At 41.6% G+C, this 21104-nt stretch overlaps 1 protein-coding gene across 5 annotated transcripts in view; it reads right to left on the reverse strand.

Moving 5' to 3' along the window:
• The window catches only part of MGAT5 (alpha-1,6-mannosylglycoprotein 6-beta-N-acetylglucosaminyltransferase), an 87847-nt gene extending 75946 nt beyond the window's left edge, over window positions 1-11901 (reverse strand). For 2 of the 5 annotated variants that reach the window (XM_075180961.1, XM_075180965.1), the window contains exon 1: window positions 11563-11901. The gene's annotated coding sequence lies outside the window, so the exon portion shown is untranslated. Of the gene's footprint in view, window positions 1-6146; window positions 6250-10018; window positions 10159-11547 lie in introns of those variants that run through there. The other 3 variants (XM_075180963.1, XM_075180962.1, XM_075180964.1) reach the window with 3 other exon arrangements.
• Window positions 11902-21104: the final 9203 nt, after the last annotated feature.

The raw sequence follows: 21104 nt of genomic DNA on the forward strand, positions 1-21104 counted from the left end.
AATATGAAAAACTTTTTAATCATTATTGCTGCGGTCCTGGCTTTAATTACCTATAACACAGTTATATGGATAGACTTAAACAGGGTATTTATACCTTCATATTTGATACTAAAAAGTCTAACAGTCTACTAGATTTGATTGCCTAAGTTCAGAATAGACACGAGCCCATCAACCCCTGGGTTAAAAACAGACCTGTTATCTGTCAAGTGCTTTAAACCACTAGGCACGTAGTCTATTTTAGAATGACAAAATTCCATTTAATAACTCTGGAACAACTAGTAATACCAAAAAATAAATGAAAGCCTGTAATTCCAGAGATCAAGTCTCCCATGTAGTTTGAAAATATCAAACTTCCATCTGTAAATCAATATTGCCAACAAGTCAATCTGAGGCTAGCAGAGTCTTGCAGAAGCTGAAAGCGCATTGGATAAACCGCCATTCTTCCAAACAAAAAGACGCAGGTTAATGTTGCAGATAAGCGAGGGGCTATTTAAGGAACATTAGATGACACAAGGTGAGATTAGCAGCAGGAAGCGTATTCAACAAACCCAAAACAGTAACAGAAGTGGCACTTCGCTGTTGCGGTGGATACTAATCCCAATCTTGCGTTCTCACACTCGGGCAAGAGGATTAGAAACCGCTCTGAAAAAAAACCAGAGTGCCAAAATCTTTCGGCCCTGTGTCAATACACCTGTATGTCTCACACAAACCACAGTGCCAACAGGTCGGCCAGAAAATAGCACATACATGAATTTGTGTCATTTTATTATCCCGGGACTACAAGAGGGTTACACATGAATTATGGACCAGGCCTTGGCTTTAACAAGTAATGATTGTTCAGTTACAGGATTTGTTACAGTTTTCGCTTTAGAACAATTAAAGGAAATAGACAAGATAAGCTTTAAAAAACCTTAAGTCCTGCTGTATTAATTTACCGTGGGAACCAAAAGTCAGAGAACTGCACGCTTAGGGACAAGTCGCGACCTTCACGTTCCCCTCACTGGACGCCGACTCTTTGGCGTGTGTAGAAAGCAACATTTAGCAGTTTATCGGTGGGAACAAATGTAATTCTAAGCCCTTTTTTCCCCAAGACTTGACAGTCCTTAAAAGTTAATACTTTAATGATGACTGAACTTGTAAACGGATATCTCAGCCTTTCCAGGTGTCTGTGGCAGGACAGGCTAAACTAACTCGCCGGTCTTGTGCAGCCGGCTGCCTCTGCAGGTCTTGTGGAACTACACATCCCAGCAAGGCCTAAAAGAACCAGATATTGCTAACCTGTGCCGTATACTATAATGGCACCAATTCATTTTCACTACACAAACACTCATGATCCTGAGGAATCCTGCCAGCCAGGCACTGTATGTTCCCATTTGCCTGTCTGGGACATTTTTTATTTATTTTTTTAAATAGTTTCCCAGGGCGGAAGTCCTTGTTAAGAAAGTGGTGACAGTTTCGACCGCGATTGAAAGTTTCGTCTATGGCTGCAGTTTTTTTGCATTTATTACCAAAAGTAATAAAGTGATTTGTAAACATTATTTCCTTATTCGAGTTGAAAGTAATATAAATAACTTATTCTTCCTCTCAAATCTAAATGTTGGGTTATAAAAGTATATTCTCTAGTCTAATTTTTCAATAAAGACACCTATCTAAATAGATATGCATATCTAGTTCATTTTCAACAATTATTCTTATTAGGACACTGCTGGTTTTGGGCTACACTACAGCTCTCTACCCCTTAGGTCAGGTGAGGGTGTGGGGAGGCTAAAAATGTTAAAGATTCTAAAGGAGACATCAAAACAGAGACCACAATCATTTGCCAGGGGGGTTTAATCATCATCAGCTATTTATATAGCGCCACTAATTCCGCAGCGCTGTACAGAGAACTCACATCAGTCCTTGCCCCACTGGAGCTTACAGTCTAAATTCCCTAATATACACACACACATACACAGACTAGGGTCAATTTAATAGCAGCCAATTAACCTACTATTATGTTTTTGAAGTGTGGGAGGAAACCAGAGCACCCGGAGGAAACCCACGCAAACACGGGGAGAACATACAAACTCCACACAGATAAGGCCATGGTTGGGAATCGAACTCATGACCCCAGTGATGCAAGGCAGACAAATACATTTCTGGATCCCAAGCCACCCCCCCCCCCCCCAGCTCTGTGGAGCACCTGGAAAATTGGTGCAGGGGAGAACACCGCTATTCTCACTACCTCTCCTCTATGTAGTAAACGCCCGCTCATCTTATGCGGGCAGAGAGCAACAGAGGTGTGTGTAATGTATGGCGGTATATCACCTACATAAACAAGAGACCACTGCACTATTTTAGAGGTACTGGCTATTTATGGCAACCACTTTAATGATAAAATCTCATGTATACAGCTTAGTTTCTGGAACTATTAATGGTTACACTAAATCCAGGAATGGATGTGGCCTTAAGAACCAGATCTTGCTAAAAACTGTTTGTAATCAGCCAAATTCCAAACAGAAACCTAAATTTGGTGCATTGCAAAAGAGCGAAGCAATAACCTGATCATACAATTAGCTCCATTCTCACGATACGCAGCAAAAAACAAAGCATGGTGGTAGCTGACAGTCAGCAGACCCCAAACCTAGACCTCAGTCACCCTCTGTCATGTTTACAGTCATGACTAGAGCCTTTGTCAAAGTTTTAAAGCCTTTACTGTTTTTTGAGGCTTCAGTTCCACTTATGATTATCATCATTTATTTATAAAAGCTCCAGCAAATTCCGTAGCGCTTTACAATTGGGGACGAACACAGTAATAAAACAATACTGGGTAATAGAGACAGACAGAGATGTTAGAGGGCCCGGCTCACAAGCTTACAATCTATGGGACAGGTAGAGGTAAAAAGTGCTTAATGGGCTGTGTCACACAGCAATGCTGGTCAGGGGGTCTTGAGTGAACTGTGTAAAGGGCGAAAATAGGGTACCCTAGGGATGTTAAGAGGGTGGTTGAGGAATTTTATAAGCTAAACTGAAGAGGGCACATGTCACCGTCTAAGCACAGAAACACTTAACACTAGGGCAAAAAAGAAAAAAAAATTAAAAACAAACTCGCTAAAGAAAAGTCAGCACATTTTGTTTGTTTCTGGAGGGGACATGAAAATAAAGTGGCAACTGCTCTCGGGTTATACGAGTATTGGCAATTGCTTGATTAACATCCGCTGACACCAACACCTTTCACTGGACAAGTTTTTTTACATTGGAATATAAAATGTACATAAATATATATGAATGCACGCACACGTTCTAGGACTCTAGTTTCTGTTGTGAACTCGCCATTCAATACGGAATCTTTTACCACCTCCCATAATGCTCCTGTCTTACAGTGTGTGCAATGACACACATTCAATATGTACTTTTATCCCTATGTTCCACTAGAGCATTCAGTATGTGTCCATTCCCTGTAGCATGTCTCACCCCCATACTGTGTTTGAATATCAGCCTTAATAGTAGTAATATAGGAGATATGTTATCGGTTATACTGAAGGTGGGGAAGACATGTTAGCCTTAAAGCTTCTTATCATTTAATTATGCCAAAGGAGTAAAACTGGGCACACACTACTGAAAATTACTGCAGATGCGATTTCTGAACCGATTTTACCAACAACTGAAAGTCCCGATCATTATGTCGATTTCCGTGTAGACACCTACACAATTTACCTTCAGATCTGTGACATTCATCTCTCAACCATTTGCTGGAAAGATCCTGACTCTGTACACGCTACAGATATCTGCTTACACTGCCGGAAGTGAGTGCATACACACTTCTACATTTGCCAGACATCGCTCGTCGAGATTTTTTTCGGACGCTTCTAAAACCAAATCAAACGATCCGATGTGCTTACGTACGATAAAACATGATCCTGGGATCGAACACACTAATGAGATATCATACCAAATGATCGTTTATCTTGTGATCTGCATGTAAATTGGATGAATAACCTATAGTGTGTATCCAGCTTAAGTCTAGGTGTATTCTAGATCTGTAGAAACCAGTCATCAATAATTAGATCAGGTCCTGTAGACCAGGCTATTGTTTAACAGAAGCCCCCCATCCCTCCCACTCTGTTTCAAATCTAGCCCGGCGGGTGTTAGGATGGGTGCACACTACAGAAAGTGTCCCCCGATATCTTTAACAATTTTATCAACGATCAAAAGAAAGAAAAAGAAGTCCTGATCAGCATGCCGGGTCATGTGTACACACTATATACGTTTTACCTTCATCTGTGCTCTTCATCTGTCATAACCATCGGCTGAAGAGATGGTGACTCTGCACAGTCCATAGAGATCTATGGACACTGCCGGTCCTGAGTACTTACACACTGCAGAATTGGAACGACATCGTTCCATCGTTGAACAACATTTTTAGTCCGAGTTAAAAACCAAAACAAACAATACAATGTGCTTAAGAAGCATTCCTTGTTGGAGAGTACACACACACACACACACACACACAAAGTGCGATATGGGACTGAACGGTCATTTATGGTGTGATTGGCCCGATAATTGACTGAAAACCCTGTAGGGTGTACCCAGCCTTATGCTTAATGCACAATGGAGTGAAAAGCCAACATTCATTATGCTGCAATGATTTATAGAGAACATGTAATTATTCTGCCCTGCTGTTGCGTTACAGACCAACAATGAGAGACTGTAAGATTGTGCTGTTGGCTACATCTGTAGGCAAACTAGATAAGGGTTAGGAGGGTATTTACAAGCCAGACAAAGTGGCTCTCTGTAAGGGATTTAACCACCTTAATTAAGAATTGTGTATTGTGTTCCTATGCCTTAAGAGAAAGCCAAACACACACCTACAGCCTGAAGCTTTTCTGAGCAGTTCAGTGTTCAAAGGATTAACAATTCTCAGGCAGGTGTAGTATGTAATGGTCCTGCCAAGTGAAGGAGGACGGAGATTGGGAGAAGGACTGCGAGGACCCCTGTTCCTCTTTCATTGGATAAGCTGCCCCAGGTCTTGTGAATCTGTGCACTCGCTAAAAGCGAGGTGACCGTGAAGCAGGACCTCTGCAGGCAGTCACTGAGGATTCGCAATTCCGGGACTTGTGCTACGGTGCCTAGTGTCGCATTTTCTTCCCATGTGGCCATAATAGGACTGCCATGATATTGTATGTACTACATTGTATATACCTAAAACTATTACATATGTTGGTTTTGTGCCTGTTGCTGTTCAGTTAGTAAAAGCTACCACTGGTTGAGTTGGATGTAAGTATTTATCCACATACAGACAGGCTGTTCAGCCTCGGGGGATGCCGGTTCCTCACAGTGTGACAATAGCAAGGGGGCACTGCCCAGTGGCAAGGAGTGCGTGACACCCCTATTTAGATACCACCACCCAGTCTCGCACACAGAAACAAACCTGGTTCTCCATTAATGTGTCCCGAAATATACTTAGAGCTTAAGGATAAAACCAATATACCCTACGATGAGTATCGCAACAGCAGGAAACAAACTTTAAATCTTAGTCGCTTACTAATTATAAAGTATAAATCAATTACATTTTATGGAACATATAAAACAATATTCAAGTCAAACCATTTCATCACATCACTTATCTTCTGTTTTACATTTGATATAAATGTAGTAAAAACCATAAAAATGCAGCCACCCAGCTTGACAAACCAAACTAAGCACGTTTTAGGACCCCAACACAACTACTTTCATGTGTAACCAGATGCAATGTTCTAAGGCTGTGTTTTAGGATATTATATCCTACAAAACAGAAAATAAATTAGGAGACATCCTTTTCCCTGCAGTAATCTAAATTCCCTAACACACACACACGGGGAGAACGTACAAACTTTACACAGATAGGGCCATGGTCAGACTTAAACTCATGACCCAGTTCTGTGAGGTAGCAATGCTAACCACTGTGCTGGAATACCCCAATTGTTGTTTAAGGCCACTTAAAGCAATATAATCCAATATGCCAAAACGTGCTACAACAAAATGGCCAGGGAAAGGATTAAAATTAGCTTTACTTCATTTTAACCATTGGGAAGGTAGCTGGGATTGTAGGCAAGTGATCTTCAGCAGACTAAAATATTACCTGTCGAAGATTTCCTGCCCCCCCCCCCCCCCTCCGTTTCACCCACCTGAAATAGCAGAACGCTGTGTTTCAGTCTATACTCTCAGCCCGACCTGTTCCTTATAGTAACGGTGTTGCTAATCCTCAGAACACAGGGTTGTACAACAGGAAAGCGTGCCTCTGGCTTTCAAAGTAAGATTAATTTCCTGTTTGATAAAACTTGAGTGTCACAATCTAGAAAGATTTACAACCTGTAATATGACTCAGACAATGTCTTATGACTTCCCAGTTGTGGGTGTAACCTTGCTCAATATTTCTTACAGTACTTTACATGGTGAGCTGACAAAATCATAACCCCAAAAAATGCCACACCCAGACAGGCCTGGATTACTGTTGTTTCATCATCATCATCATTTATTTATATAGCGCCACTGATTCCGCAGCGCTGTACAGAGAACTCACTCACATCAGTCTCTGCCACATTTGGGCTGAAAGTCTAAATTCCCTAACACACACACACACACACACACATTAAGACACACAAATTAGGGTAAATTTGTTAGCAGCCAATTAACCTACTAGTATGTTTTTGGAGTGTGGGAGGAAACCAAAGGACCTGGAGGAAACCTACGCAAACACGGGGAGAACATACAAACTCTTCACAGATAAGACCGTGGTCAGGAATTGAACTCATGAACCCAGTGCTGTAAGGCAGAAGTGCTAACCACTTAGCCACCGCGCTGCCCATAATTTGTTATTTGTCCCTCTAGGCCATTTTTTGGCCACAGTATAATGGCACCCAACCAAAAAAAATATAGAAAATAATTTAGCACAACAAATATATACTACAGAACTTTCATAGAAGTACCTCAGTACTACCCCCTCCCCCAGATACCCGAACATGTTGCTTATAACTATTTTACTAGTATTGGTGGCTTATTGTTTACTTGCAGTAAATGCAAAAAACAAAAACTAAGAACAAAAACAAAAACACGTACTCTAAATACTGCAACAAAACACAAAGACAAACATCAATGGCAATGGTAACTCTAGCAAAAATGGTTTCTAATATCAGAACTGTAGACAGGCTAATATTAATTAAATACACCAGTAGATATAAGCCCTTATGTGGGGTTGGACTAGGGACTAGCCATCATATTGCATTGAATCTTCAACTCCTGGTGGTATAGTTACTAAACTGTGGGTTTAAAACAGTTGAGATGTTGCCCATAGCAACCAATCAGATTCTGGCTATCATTTTGTAGTAAATAAATGATAATTAGAATCTGATTGGTTGCTATGGGCAACACCTCAATCTTTATTTTTGAAGTGGGTGGGGAAAGAAGAACCTGTAGCCAATCAGATCATTGGAACAGTCAGAAAACAATCAAGCTGATCTTACTAGAGAATGTCAAATGCTATATGAAACATATTCAAACAAGACCATACATCTAAATTGTTTTGTTTCAAGCTTGCCCACCAAACAAAAAGCATAATTGCAGCCTCTAGACATCTATTGATTCAAGAGAGTTGCTTAATTAAGGATTAATGCAATTTCTTCTGTCCTGGTAGCAAGAACGTGTCCATACAAATCAACATCAGTGGAACACCTCTATTACCAGAGACACTCAATTATATGTCCACCCTCGCAAAGACGTATCATCCTCGAAACAGTGACTTTAAACCAATTCAATCCAAGGATATCGGGTAGACATCTTGAGTCAGATTAGAAGTTAAAGTTTTCTTAAAGATTCTAAAGTTTCTATTCTTGGGAGATAGGGGCTTGTGCTCTACTCCCAAAATAAGTTTCCTGAGAAAATTGTGAACTGAATCATTTTCTTACAGAAATTCAAAGAAGTAGCAAAGTAATACAAAGTGCAATAGCCAAAGGCGGGCATAGTAATATAATAAGCACTAGTTCTTTAGAATGGTCAAAACGGAAATCACACGTCAGCCTCTGTATCAGCCCATGTACAAGGGGCGTTTAGGCCAGAGGGCAGTGTCTTCATGTGGGAGAGGTCATATATTAAACCCCACACCCACACAGAACAAATAGGCAGCAAGTCTTAAGCTATTATTAGCAAACTTCTTGATAAGACTTATGATTAAGTTCTAACTTGCTCCTATGAATTCATGTTTGTTCTATATGCAGAGGTGCGTTTAAAGCAGACTTCATAAAATGAAAACCTAGAAGCAATGCAACGAAAAACAAAAACAAAAAATTAAATACAAAACATTTAACAATTATATATGGCTGTCCTTATGCCAAATCTCAACAAGTTTCATTCAACCGATTGCCATCAAGCATCATGGCACTGGCTACTAGAACTTGTTATCACTTAACTACGCCCAAAAGAAGATTGTGAAAATAAATATAGTTTGTAATCCCTTAAATACCTGCCTACAATATACTTCAATAAAATTATGGTATCAGTGAGGATACCAAAATAGCATCATCATCAAGCTAGGGCGAAACAGATTCATTGACAGGAACTGAAAGCCCCAGGGTTCATCATGAAGATCAAAGGACACAAGGCAAATGTGGTGCTTTTCAATTACCTTTTCTCAACCAAATCCTTAATCCCCCCCCCCAGGAGGGAAAACCTGTGCGAATCAGGCAATCCCCCCCCCCCCCCAAAAAAAAATAATAATAATATTCTAGATCCGTCCCTGATCATGGGCACATGCTTTTCACAGTGCATCATCTCAAGAACACTACCCCTACCATCCAGCATGGTGGCGGGACTACATACATGCTTCAGGTACTTATAAATGTATCAAAATAGAGGGTAAAATGGATGTAGCAAGACCTGTGAGTCTTGGAGGAAAACCCACTGCAGTCTGCAAGAGACCTATCATTTGGAGAAGATATTACAAATGGACAGTGATCCAAAGCTTATAGCAAAAGCCAAGTTAGAGAGGTTTAAATCATTTAAAAAACAAACAAACCAAACAAAAAAACACATAACACACAATAAAAACCTTAGAGTGGTCCTGTCATAGCCCAGCCCTTAGTCCAATGCAAAATCTGCAGGACAAAAATTGTATTTCATAATTGCTGTTCACCTGCGGCAATCATAAAACCTGGTGGAACCTGAGTAATATTGCAAAGAAGAATGAGTGAGAATTGCATTATCCAACTTTGCATAGCTGGTAGATACATTCACATATTTGTTGGTGCCAATACCAAGTACTAAAACAAGGGGAAAGGGGTGAATACTTGCATAATTTAATTGTTTTATGTTGTATTATGCTTTTTTGTATCAAATTTATACTTAATTCAGAAAAAAACAATTATAGTTTTGCTTCCTCTACATTGCAGAAGTATTTTGTGTTGTATACTATAACAATTCCTAGAGAATGATTGCACATTGTAAGCAAATAAAATGTGAAAAGTGTCAAACGCCAAAATTTTCCAACAACTTAACAATTGGCTTTCTCTCTTATACAAAACTGGCACAACAGACAATATAAATATCAGGTATTCTGATAGAATGATAAAGGAGAAAGATAAATGTAAAAAAAAAATAATTCTATGTTACAATGTAAACTTTATTATCGTTTACATTTTATGAAGGCTGAATTCTCAATAAAAAGACCAATTAGGTCTATAAAGTTACATGTGTATCCAGTTCATTAAAATGTAACATGATCCACAGCTGGTATAGAAAAAAGTACTTTGTGCATTTGACAGTAAAAAGAAAAATTGCACACATCATCCCAAAATGGTCTTAAACACAGTGGTGATTAGATTTACTAATATGTACTGTTGACGTAGTAGAAAGCTGAAGTGCTGTATATAGAAGATTAAAATACATTAAAAAAATATTATACACAGTTTACAGTCCATTTGCTACAAAATAGAAGGTGGCAAATGCTATATTATATTTAGACACAAGTTGACAGATTTAGCAACAAATGTGTCATGTTCCCACTTACGGTATAGAGCAGCTCAGGAGATGACAGCAGATATCTTTCAAAAAACTATAAGTCGCACTTACAATGATACATATGCTGAAACGAGGCTTAGAAACCAGTGAAAGACCAGCATGGATAGAGAAGTGATCCCAGACACCACAACCTTCACAGAACGTTTTCACTTCCTAACTGATTGCAACATTCTTCTGTTCTGTTCTCAAACTAGTTTCGATGCATCACACATTACAGATTTGTCACCATGCGCTGAGCAGCATCTTGTAGACAGATGAAAAGATCTGGCTTATTAAAGGATGACAGAAATGTCAGTATACCACCCTTAGTGGCCAGTATGATTGAGCACTGCTGCCTCTAGTAGGTGTTAAATATTTTGAAAAAAAAAAAAAGTTTAGAAAACTCACAGGTATTGGCAACTAAAATTAAAAATGATGCATTATATACAGAGGAAAATTATGACAAGTACTTGTTTCCACTGATTGAACATCTTGCATTGATCGTGTGTATTGCAACATTAAAATAACTAGGTTGTGCCCTGCAACAGCTGAGGTGCAAAAGCAGAAGCAGAGGCCACACAGCCAGCTGGGAAGACATAATGGATGGAACTGGACTGCAGGGTGAGGGTGCCCCTGCAGCTGATGGAGATTGGTGCATGTCCATCACCTGTAAACACTGACTACACTCTAAGGGGCTAAGTGAAGGACTGCAGAATGAACTAGGAGCTGGGAATTTCAGCCATGTGACCACACCACTAAGAAGGTGCTACAGAGATTAATACCTGCAGCAGCTGCTTGTATCTACATAGAATAACTGGAACACACAGGCCTGCAATAACCCTGACCATCAGCAGCTAAAGCATCAATTGCTTGTTGGACAACAACAGGGAAATAAATGTAATTAATAGTGATTGACAGACCTGCTTTCAAAGAAGTCCTGTCTTTTTTTTTTTTTTTTCATGCTGTGATCCAGCAATCTGCACCCCAGATAGAGAAGCTGACAGGTTGCCTTTCTTGGGAACCACAACAGCTGAGTGTTATTTACCAACAACACAAGCCTATTTGCATTAAAACCCTATCAGTCAGTTTTCATAATAGAATTTGCCCTGGCTTATTGATGGCTGGGTGCTGGAGAATGAATGCAAATATACACCTCTGTGTGGTGTTAGTAAATACCCTCATTGTGTGAGCAGGTTAGACCTGATTGCAAATGTAATCAGCCATGGCCACTGTGAGCACAGCGGAGGATGGGAGTCGTAGTCACCCTGCCAACTAGCCTTGCAGTGTGAACAGGATGATTGGGGTTGTAGTCCCTTGTCAGGTAGAAGGTGGGGGTGATGGTGATTGCAAGCTGCAGGATCCCTTGACATGCAGGATCCCATGACATGCATGTCCCCATGTCATGCAGGATCCCATGATGACATGCAGGATCCCATGACATGCATGTCCCCATGTCATGCAGGATCCCATGTCATGCAGGATCCCATGTCATGCAGGATCCCATGTCATGCATGCCCCCTGCTGTGCAGTGCTGCCCACCTTCACATGGGTTACCTGCTGCCAGCTGGGCGGTAGTGTCGCATCCTTGCCCCGTCGGTCCCACGCCTCTCCCGGTTGCTGCGATCACGGGGCGTTCCGAGTACCGCATCCATAGCCCATCGGTGCCCGACTCGTATATCTGACAGACCCCAATCCGAGCTCCATCCAGACTGCGGCTCCTCACAGTGCGCTGAGTCCCGATCTTCCCCAGTTCCCCCGCACACACAGCTACAGGGCGAGACCCAATGCACCTCGCACCAGTGCGAGCCGAAACCACCGCGGCGCAGGCGGGGGGATCCGCCACAACGGAGCGCTGTTCCCGACGTGCAGAGCGGGTAGAACAGGTCAATAGATCCCCCCTTTCTACTGCAGTCATGTGGTCGGCGCTGACGGCCAGACCGACGGGTGGCCCGACCAATAGCAGAGAGAGACAGCTGGACGGCATCCAATCAGGGCGGTGTGGGCGGTGCCTGGTGCTGTTTGTGGTCTGTCTTTGTGACATAGAAGCTCATTCAGTGTGTGAAGGGCAGAGGGGAAGGTTGTCAGTGTGTGTTAGGTTGTCAGTGTGTGTGAGTGCAGCTGCTGCTTGTGCAAACCTCTGGCAGATAACGTGTTATTATAATCAGGCAATAGATTAATATAATGATAATAAGTGTGTGAGACACATTTACAGTATGCCCATGCACATGCATTGTATGCTGCTTCCTTGTGCGACTGCACAGGTTCCTGTACACAGTGAGCAAATCTGGGTTTCCTGTGGGGTGTTTTTGTGTAGCCAACAAGAGACTGAGAAGTAACCTCAGTCTTTACATGACACATTATGGCTTCATTTTGAATGCTGTGAAACACTTGCAGACAGCTATCCATTCCCATGCTTGAGCAATCTGTATTCTAAGTGGAAAAATGGCATTCTGAATCTAATCTTTATATTATATTATATAAAATACAGGAGATCCTTCTATGCCAGTCATGATGGATGAGCAACCTGATACAGTTCAGGGGCCACATTCCATTAAAAGGGCCATTAATCTCAATAGTAAGTTAAAACAATATATTTAATCAAGGAGTAATTACATCAACAGGGGTTTTAAACAAATTGTATACGTTATCAGAAACAAATCTGGCAAAAATCAGGAAGGAGCCAGGGGCCGCAGGTGTGTTGTGTTTTTTCTGCTCTGTTATCTTAGAATCTGTTCCATATTTTTCTGAATGTCAGAGTTTCTTGTATTTCTGTTGCTGAGCAACCATACACCCTGCTTCCTGAGCTTCTAACGGACATTCCATATTGCAGCTGATTTATTAGCTCTTGCAAAACTCATCACTGCTCACTACCTAGCAGCTGAGTAGTCACAACTTTCTGTTCACTAGTTTATACTCAGCAGCTGCTTGGCCAGGACCTACATAAATAGACTCATTGTCATAATTAGAGCAAAAAGAAAAATATGAAGACCGCACCAGATGTATGATAAAGACCCATTTCTCAAAACATTATATATTATGATTACCTAGGAAAAAGAGAGATGTTCCTAGTGGGTGCACCCAAAACACATGGTTAATAGAACTGGGCAGAAAGGAAAAGATGTATATAGGAGGGGCACTCCAGATAGGTCTATAGTAAAATTTAAATATTTTATTAGGTATGCATTAAAAAACTATCTGGTTTGATAGAGAGCAAAATATTAAAAATACATATAAAAAAACAAACAAGTGTATTAGTGAATTTAAAGTGCAAAAGTAATTTGCATAGCGTCTGCTACACATCTAGATGCACCTTTATAAGTGCAAAAATTCCAGCTTGCAGAAAACACTCCAGAGATAGGGCTAATACCAAGTAAAATTAAGGTAGCCCGAAGGAATCTCTAATAACGTTATGTGATGAGTTCTAATAGTAATAGTATCACGAAAAATAGGAGATGCTGTGGAAATATATACTCCCTTTGATCGCGGGTATATGTGATAATCCCTACCTAATGTAAGAACTGGGGGGCGATCAGAGAGAGAGTAATAGCTTGGTAAAATGCTGGAGGTAGCGAGGCAAAATGCCAACGCGCGTTTCGCTCTATAGCTTTAGAGCGAAATGCTCTAAAGCTCTAGATGTGTAGCAGACGCTATGCAAATTACTTTTGCATTTTAAATTCACTAATACACTTGTTTGTTTTTCTATATGTATTTTTAATATTTTGCTCTCGATCAAACCAGATAGTTTTTTAATGCATACCTAATAAAATATTTAAATTTTACTATAGACCTATCTGGAGTGCCCCTCCTATATACATCTTTTTTGCCCAGTTTCAGTGTCATTATTGCCTTGCTGGTGTTAGGCTTACCTAGGCTAGTTCCTGTATCTTTGTCCTATATATATTGGTATATCTTCTGCTGCTGAATTCACTGTGTTTGACCTTGGCTATGTTTGCTGGACCTTGCTGTTAGATGTTTGCTTGCACTTGAACTCTCTGTCTGTTTTTGATGTCATATACCTTCCCTGCTCTCTGACCTGGCCTTCCAGTAGACTTTTCTGTTTTGTGTCCTGTTTGTCTTATTTTGTCTACTTGTTACTTTATAGCTGCGAGTTTCCCTAAGTCTACCTCACACACGGCTTTTAGCGACGATACACTACTGGGATCAAGTCCAGGGGGCATCCGAGTACCAGCGAACAGTGTGGTTCTGGGAAAGGCGGCTGCTAATGGTGAAAAACATCCCGTGCCATAAGTTCTGTATAGGGGTTATCAGTCGCTTATTGTGGGGTTCTTAACAGTTTAATACTACAGTTTGTCAGATGCCGTCCCCGCTGATCCCCTGTCAGCCGGGGACTGGACGTCTGATCCCCCGCGGCAGCTTCCGGCTTCCTAGTGTGTGTCGGGCGCATGCGCCCTGTCTCCGTCCCGTTGCTAGGCAACAGGACGCTACTGCTGCCGATCAGCGCCGCCTCCTGGGTCCTCCTATCAGCGGCATTCTCCCATTATTTAAACCTGGCTCTGGCGCCATTAGGGTGCCAGAGTAACAGGTTATTAGTCTGTATTCCTGGTTTTGTGCATTTGTGCTTCTATTAGTTTCATCTGTTCCTGCTCCCCGTTGTGACCCGGCTTGAGGACTATTCTGATATCTACGTGACCTATATTGTACCGTGACCTCGGCTTGGCGACTACTCTTAGGATTTCCCTTTGTACCGTATTATCCTGTTTGGTGTGACCCGGACCGTCTGACTCTTCTACGCTACACCGGCAACTGACTGGTAGGACCGCGACCTGCGTACCCTGTGCAGCGAAGTCCAAACCCCCTTGCGGGGGTCCCTGGCGAATACCAGGGGTACGTTAGACTCCGCACCTTCCAGTTCAGTAGTGCTAATTCCGGTTAGTGTTCTGCTCCGTTGTATTCTCCAGAAGACCTTCGGCCTGACACAATTGTCATTGTGTTTTCTGGTGTTATATGTAAAATAAAATTGGTAAGTAATTTGAAAGAACTTTGCAAAAAAAAAAAAAAAAATGCAACTTCCCTGAAGCTAAACTCTTCGATTGCCTCCAGGTCAGACATTTTATCAACACCCTCCCAATTTCTGTAATCATGACTAATTTTGAGGAAATTTTAACAGCAATTCTTATACTGCATCATGAGTTTCATTGGGATGTAGATTATTATTATTATTATTATTATTATTATTATTCATTTTTATTTATAGGGCGCCACTAGGTGTCCGTAGCGCCGTACAGGGACAAACAAAATTACAATACAAGGTGAGACAGCACAGTATAGTAAACAATAAGCACAGTAACTCAGTGAGCTCAAGGCACAGCTAAAGGGGTGGGGGAGGGGAGAGGGGAAGGTCCGCCAACGACGGAGTCCAAGAGGGAGGGCACGGATGACAGGGAGACCCCCAGAGGGGAGAGGAGGGAGTGAGAGGGGACGGGGGGGAAGATGGTCCTCGAGGAGGAGGGATCGAAGCAAACCACCAGTGGAGAACACCTGGATCACCGCAGCAGAATTTCAAACTCATCCATCTCTGCACACGTAAAAGAAAACATGTAGGTTTACTGTAAATGGTACGTGGTACCCACTGAACCAAAAAAAATACATGGCTCACACTCTGCCTTGTGTTGGGGAGGTTGTGGTGAAACGCGTCCCTTCTTGCACATATGGTGAACTTGACCCAGTATGTCAACATCTTGAGACAAGGTGACCAACCTTCTCAGTACTGGGACCAAACTTGCATTCATTAAAAAACCTTCATGCCTTCTAATTTTTACCAATTATGGGATTTGACAAACATAAGAACAAATTAACCACCCAGACACCCAATGCAACCAAAAGCCTGATTACCAATCATTGGAGGCTCCCTGAGGCCCCTTCATTACATCATTGCATAGTAATATTTGGCACGTAGCAGCTATGTAGAAGATCACGGCCTATTTAAATAATAAATCTCACAAATTCATTGAACATTGTCATTTGGTACTTATACACCAAACCCACTTCCCAGCACAACTCAACCCAAGGAGATTCAGACCCACTCTTTTAATATCTATTAAAAATATTTAATCCTATATCCATGGGGCAGCACGGTGGCTCAGTGGTTAGCACTTCTGCCTCACAGCACTGGGGTCATGAGTTTGATTCCCGAGCATGGCCTTATCTGTGTGGAGTTTGTATGTTCTCCCCGTGTTTGCCTGGGTTTCCTCCAGGTGCTCTGGTTTCCTCCCACACTCCAAAAACATACTGGTAGGTTAATTGACTGCTATCAAATTGACCCTAGTCTGTGTTTCTGTCTCGGTCTCTCTGTGTGTGTGTGTTAAGGAATTTAGACTGTAAGCTTCATTGGGGCAGGGATGGATGTGATGGAGATCTCTGTACAGCGCTGCGGAATTAGTGACGCTATATAAATAAATGATGATGATGATTTTACACAGAAGGGTGCCAACTCCCCCCCCCCCCAAACCATTTTCTGTGTGCCTTTCCTTCCTTCATGTTTCATAACTCCCCAATTATGGTTTTCTTACCAAGATTCAATTTGTTTTCTTACCAGTCAATGACAGTAATGCTCTGTATGTAACTGTAATTATTGTCAAGCACAAGCAGGGGCGGATTGGGAACTTAAAGTGGCCCTGGAAAAAATGGCCTCATGTGGGCGGGACCAAAATAACTGCAGGTGGGGCCAACACAAAAGTAGGCGGGATTTAGAACTACTGGAATCTGTTTGTAGTAACATTTAGGAAAACCTAGATGTGACGACTTTACACACAGTGGGTCATTTCTAAAGCAATGCAAGGCAAATGCTGCCAATCCGGTGTCATAAAATTACATGAATCCTTTTACATTATCTGCGACTGGTTTATGCCTCTGTGCTCCAACTAATTTAGTTGCCTACTAACACGTACTTCCAAAATTCCCTTCCTAGAAACATACCTGACATTGTTTAATAAGTTTGACTATTACGAAAGATGTTGGCACAATCGTATTTGATCAGCCTGCCAGAGCAGCATATGAGCACCTCACGCACTGTTGTTTCCCTGACATTATGAGATGCAAATTAAATCTCTCTCTATATATAATATATAAATATGTGTACCGTGTGTTTCAAAAATGCATTCATAATAAGCCTTATAATAAATGGCTGTCTAGGTGCGATCATCACAAAGGTGAAACAACATCTGCAAGAAAACACTTCATTGGCAACAAATGTGTATGAGCCCTAAATGTGCCCAGTGATTGGGGGTGGTTTGAATTAACAGTGTAGGGTGGGTTGACAGACAATGGCACAAGTAAAGGGGAGAGCTATTACAAGTGTTTGCTGGTGATATACAAAGTGCAAAGGAGGCATGATTAATTATATTGTCAGTGCAATGGGGGCTGGCCATATTTTCAACAAAGTGATCTGAGAATGGGACCAGTGCAAGGTAGAAGGAGGCAATGGAATCAATGCAAGAACCACTAGTATCATCAGAGCTGGAATAAGGCTCTGGGGGGGGGGGCAGGGCACTTAAGACAAGGGGGTTATTGTTTTAGATACATTTTAGACAAATACACAGGCAAAACTGTGTGCACTACTGTTAGGTGCACGCATCTCTGCCTTCACGAGCAGTACAGTGTGAAGCGGGACATACCTCCCAACTGTCCTTGCTGTCTGACCAAATCCTGAATAAGTGAGACAGTCACCCAAATTCGGTACTGCCCCATCAGATTCAGGACAGTTGGCAGTCTGTCCTGCTCTCTCCTACCTGTTCTTGTCACTTGCACGACCTGTGGCTGCTGGTTTCTTTAGATCAGTTGCTGCTTGTCTGGATACTGGAATGCTGGAGGCCCTATTTGGAAAAAATAATGGGTACATGAAAATTAGAAAATGCCAACCAGACCCAGCATTAAATCAATAGCATTCACAGTAAATAATTAGGCCTCCCTCTAGCCCAAACATTAAAATAATAGTACTCACATTTGATAAATAGATCTATTTCCATCCAACCAGCCCTGACAATAAATTAATAGTATACACATTTAATAAGTAGACCTACTTCCCTCCAATCAACTCCAGCAAAACATTAATAGCATTTACGTTTAATATTACCATTTCCCACAGCCATTCCGAGCATTAAATAATTCATATTCACATTTAGTAAATAACTCCTACCCAAACTCAGTCCCACATTGAATTAATAGCCCCATATCACATCAGCTTTAAAGGTCCCGCCACCCCATCTTAATTTAATAGGCCCCACTATTTAATGAAATAGCCCACAAATAAATTAAATTGCCCCACCATCACCCCACAAATAAAATAGCACACATTAAATAATTAGCCCCCATCTAAATGCCACCATTAAAATAATAGCCTACCTTCCACCGATGTGCTATTAAGACAGCCCTCCCCCTTCCCTCATATCACACATTATAGCAACATAACCCCCTTTCCTTCACAAATTATAGTAGCCCTTCCCTGTCCTTCACACTCCCTATAGTTTAGTATAGGCAGCCCTCCCTTAGTATAGGATAGGCAGCCCCCCCATTAGTATAGGATAGGCAGCCCCCCCATTAGTATAGGATAGGCAGCCCCCCTTAGTATAGTATAGGTAGCCCCCCATAGTATAGTATAGGTAGCCCCCCTTAGTTTAGTATTGGCAGACCCCTTTGGTAGCTCTCTTAGTATAGGTAGCCCCCCTCACTTACCTTCAGTTACTCAAGCCAGTGACTTTTCTCACATCAGGCAGACAGGAAGTGAAGTTAGACTTCCTGTCTGCCGAACAGCAGCCTGGGAGCCCATACAGCAGCAGGCAGCCTAGCGATTGGCTGCCTGCTGCTGCCCACTGAACACCAGTGGTTATTGCTTCCCTGCACCAGCCCACGACCCCCCCGCGGTCTAGCACGATACCCCCCCACCCCCCGCGGCCGAGCGCGACCCCCCGCGGGTGCCCCTCCCCCCGCGCGACAAAAAATTATTATTATTATTATTATTTTTTTTTAAACAATGACACAAAGTGAGGTGGCCTCCGGGGGGGCTCGTTAGACCATCGGCCTACCGGTAAACTTCCCAGTAAGGTCTATGGCCAATCCGCCCCTGAGCACAAGGATGTAATCCAAAACCAGCTCGAGTTTGTGCTACCTATTCCCAGGGCGCTCAGATCCAGCCACAATTCAGGATGGAATTGGCTGCGTGCACCAATACTGACATATTTACTGAACATTTACTGACATAAATCAGATGTTTCTACTTTAACCGAAATTGTACTCTCATTCCTCTGTTATGGTGAATTATTATTGTCTCTTATTATACTGGTGTTTATATTGTTTCTATATAATGTCATAAAATAAAATATTGGTTAGTATTAAGGAATGCACAAGCTAACCCTTTTCTTCCGATGTAAATTCCTGTTTCATAGATTTTATCTGAGTGTACTATTTATTTTCTAATTCAGGATTATAATGGAAAAAGAAATGAACATGGCATCCACTAGCGTATCTGTATAGATTCCGTTTTATAAGATACTTTATACATCAGCTGTTACTTGACATGTTAGATAACTACATTCATACTAACTAAAACTATTTATCCTTAGTTTATAGTTTATAAAGTGCTTTAGTACAAAAGAATATGAAACAAAAATAACAACTCATCTTTAGCAAAGTGTTTTTTTATTATTATGCATGAAAGGCTGGTAAAAGACAATTGTAATGTTTACTAAATGCATATAAATACGGTAGGCATTGTTCGATTGACACATTGTACATGCAAAAGCCTCAGTGCAGCCAAATACTATTATTTTCTTTTATTTATAAAGCACCTCCTATGTCCTAGTTTTTATAACTAGAAAACCTCTTCCCTCCTGTTCTCATTGCTTATAACTTCTCCATTGTTTTTGCACTTCTTTCAGTGGCCCTAATCGTTTTTACGATTACCACTATTCCGTTCAGCAGTGACAGTATGCTGCCCGGCTGCTCTGATTGTGTTTTAAACACAATCAGAGCAGCGGGGCAGCACACTGTCACTGCCGAGCGGACCTGCACATACTGTGCAGCCGCCGGCAGCCTTAGAAATTAGAAAGGGGGCGGGGCCTAAATAGCCCCCCCTAAAATCGCCCGGGGTATAGCAAAAGTCTGGATCCGCCCCTGTGGACATCGGTAAAGCGTACCCAACCCCTAAAACTGTTAGTTATCCCCTTGCAACCCACTACCTGTGCTGAGAGTTGTGTTATTTGTTTACTGTGTTGTACTGTTATACTTTGTAGTGTCTTGTTGTTTTCCCTCTATACGGTACTGCGGATCTCATGTGGCGCCCTATAAAGATTATTATTATTAATAATAATAATAATAATAATAATAATAATAATAGTAATCAATCCAGAATGCTCTTCTTAACTAGGGAACAGACTTCTGCTGTTTAAGAATTAAAAGGATTCATCATCATCACCATCATCATCAACATTTATTTATATAGTGCTGGCAAATTCTGTAGCACTTTACAACTGGGATCAAACACAGTAATAAAACAATACTGGGTAATACAGACAGACAGAGAGGTAAGAGGGCCCAGCTCGCAAGCCTACAGTCTATGAGACAAAGGGAGTTTGATACACGAGGGTAAGTGCTACATATTACATATTGATCCAGCCAGATTGCAAAGCTAAAAAGTGCTTAGTGGGCTAAATGATCCAGTCACTCAACAATGTTGGTCCGGGGGTCAGAGAGCTGTTGTCTTGTGTGAACTGTGTAAAGGGTGAAAATACGGTAATGTAGGGAAGTTAAAAGGGTAGTTGAGGAATTTCATAAGCTTGTCTGAAGAGGTGGGTTTTCAGAGAACATGTGAAGGTTTGAAGACTAGAGGAAAGTCTTACTGTGCGAGGGAGGGAATTCCACAAAGTTGGTGCAGTCCGAAAAAAGTCCTGTAACCGGGAATGGGAGGATGTGATGAGAGTGGAAGAGAGACGCAGATCTTGTGCAGAACGGAGGTGTGGAGTTGGGAGATACTGTGAGACAAGTGAGGAGATGTATGTCGGTGCAGGTTTGTTGACGGCCTTGTATGTTAGAAGTGTTTTATATTGGAGTTGGTGAAAAAAAAGGCAACAAAAGAAAGAGAC

The sequence above is a fragment of the Mixophyes fleayi genome, chromosome 7, assembly GCF_038048845.1.
Source record: "Mixophyes fleayi isolate aMixFle1 chromosome 7, aMixFle1.hap1, whole genome shotgun sequence".
NCBI classification, from domain to species: Eukaryota; Metazoa; Chordata; class Amphibia; order Anura; family Limnodynastidae; genus Mixophyes; species Mixophyes fleayi.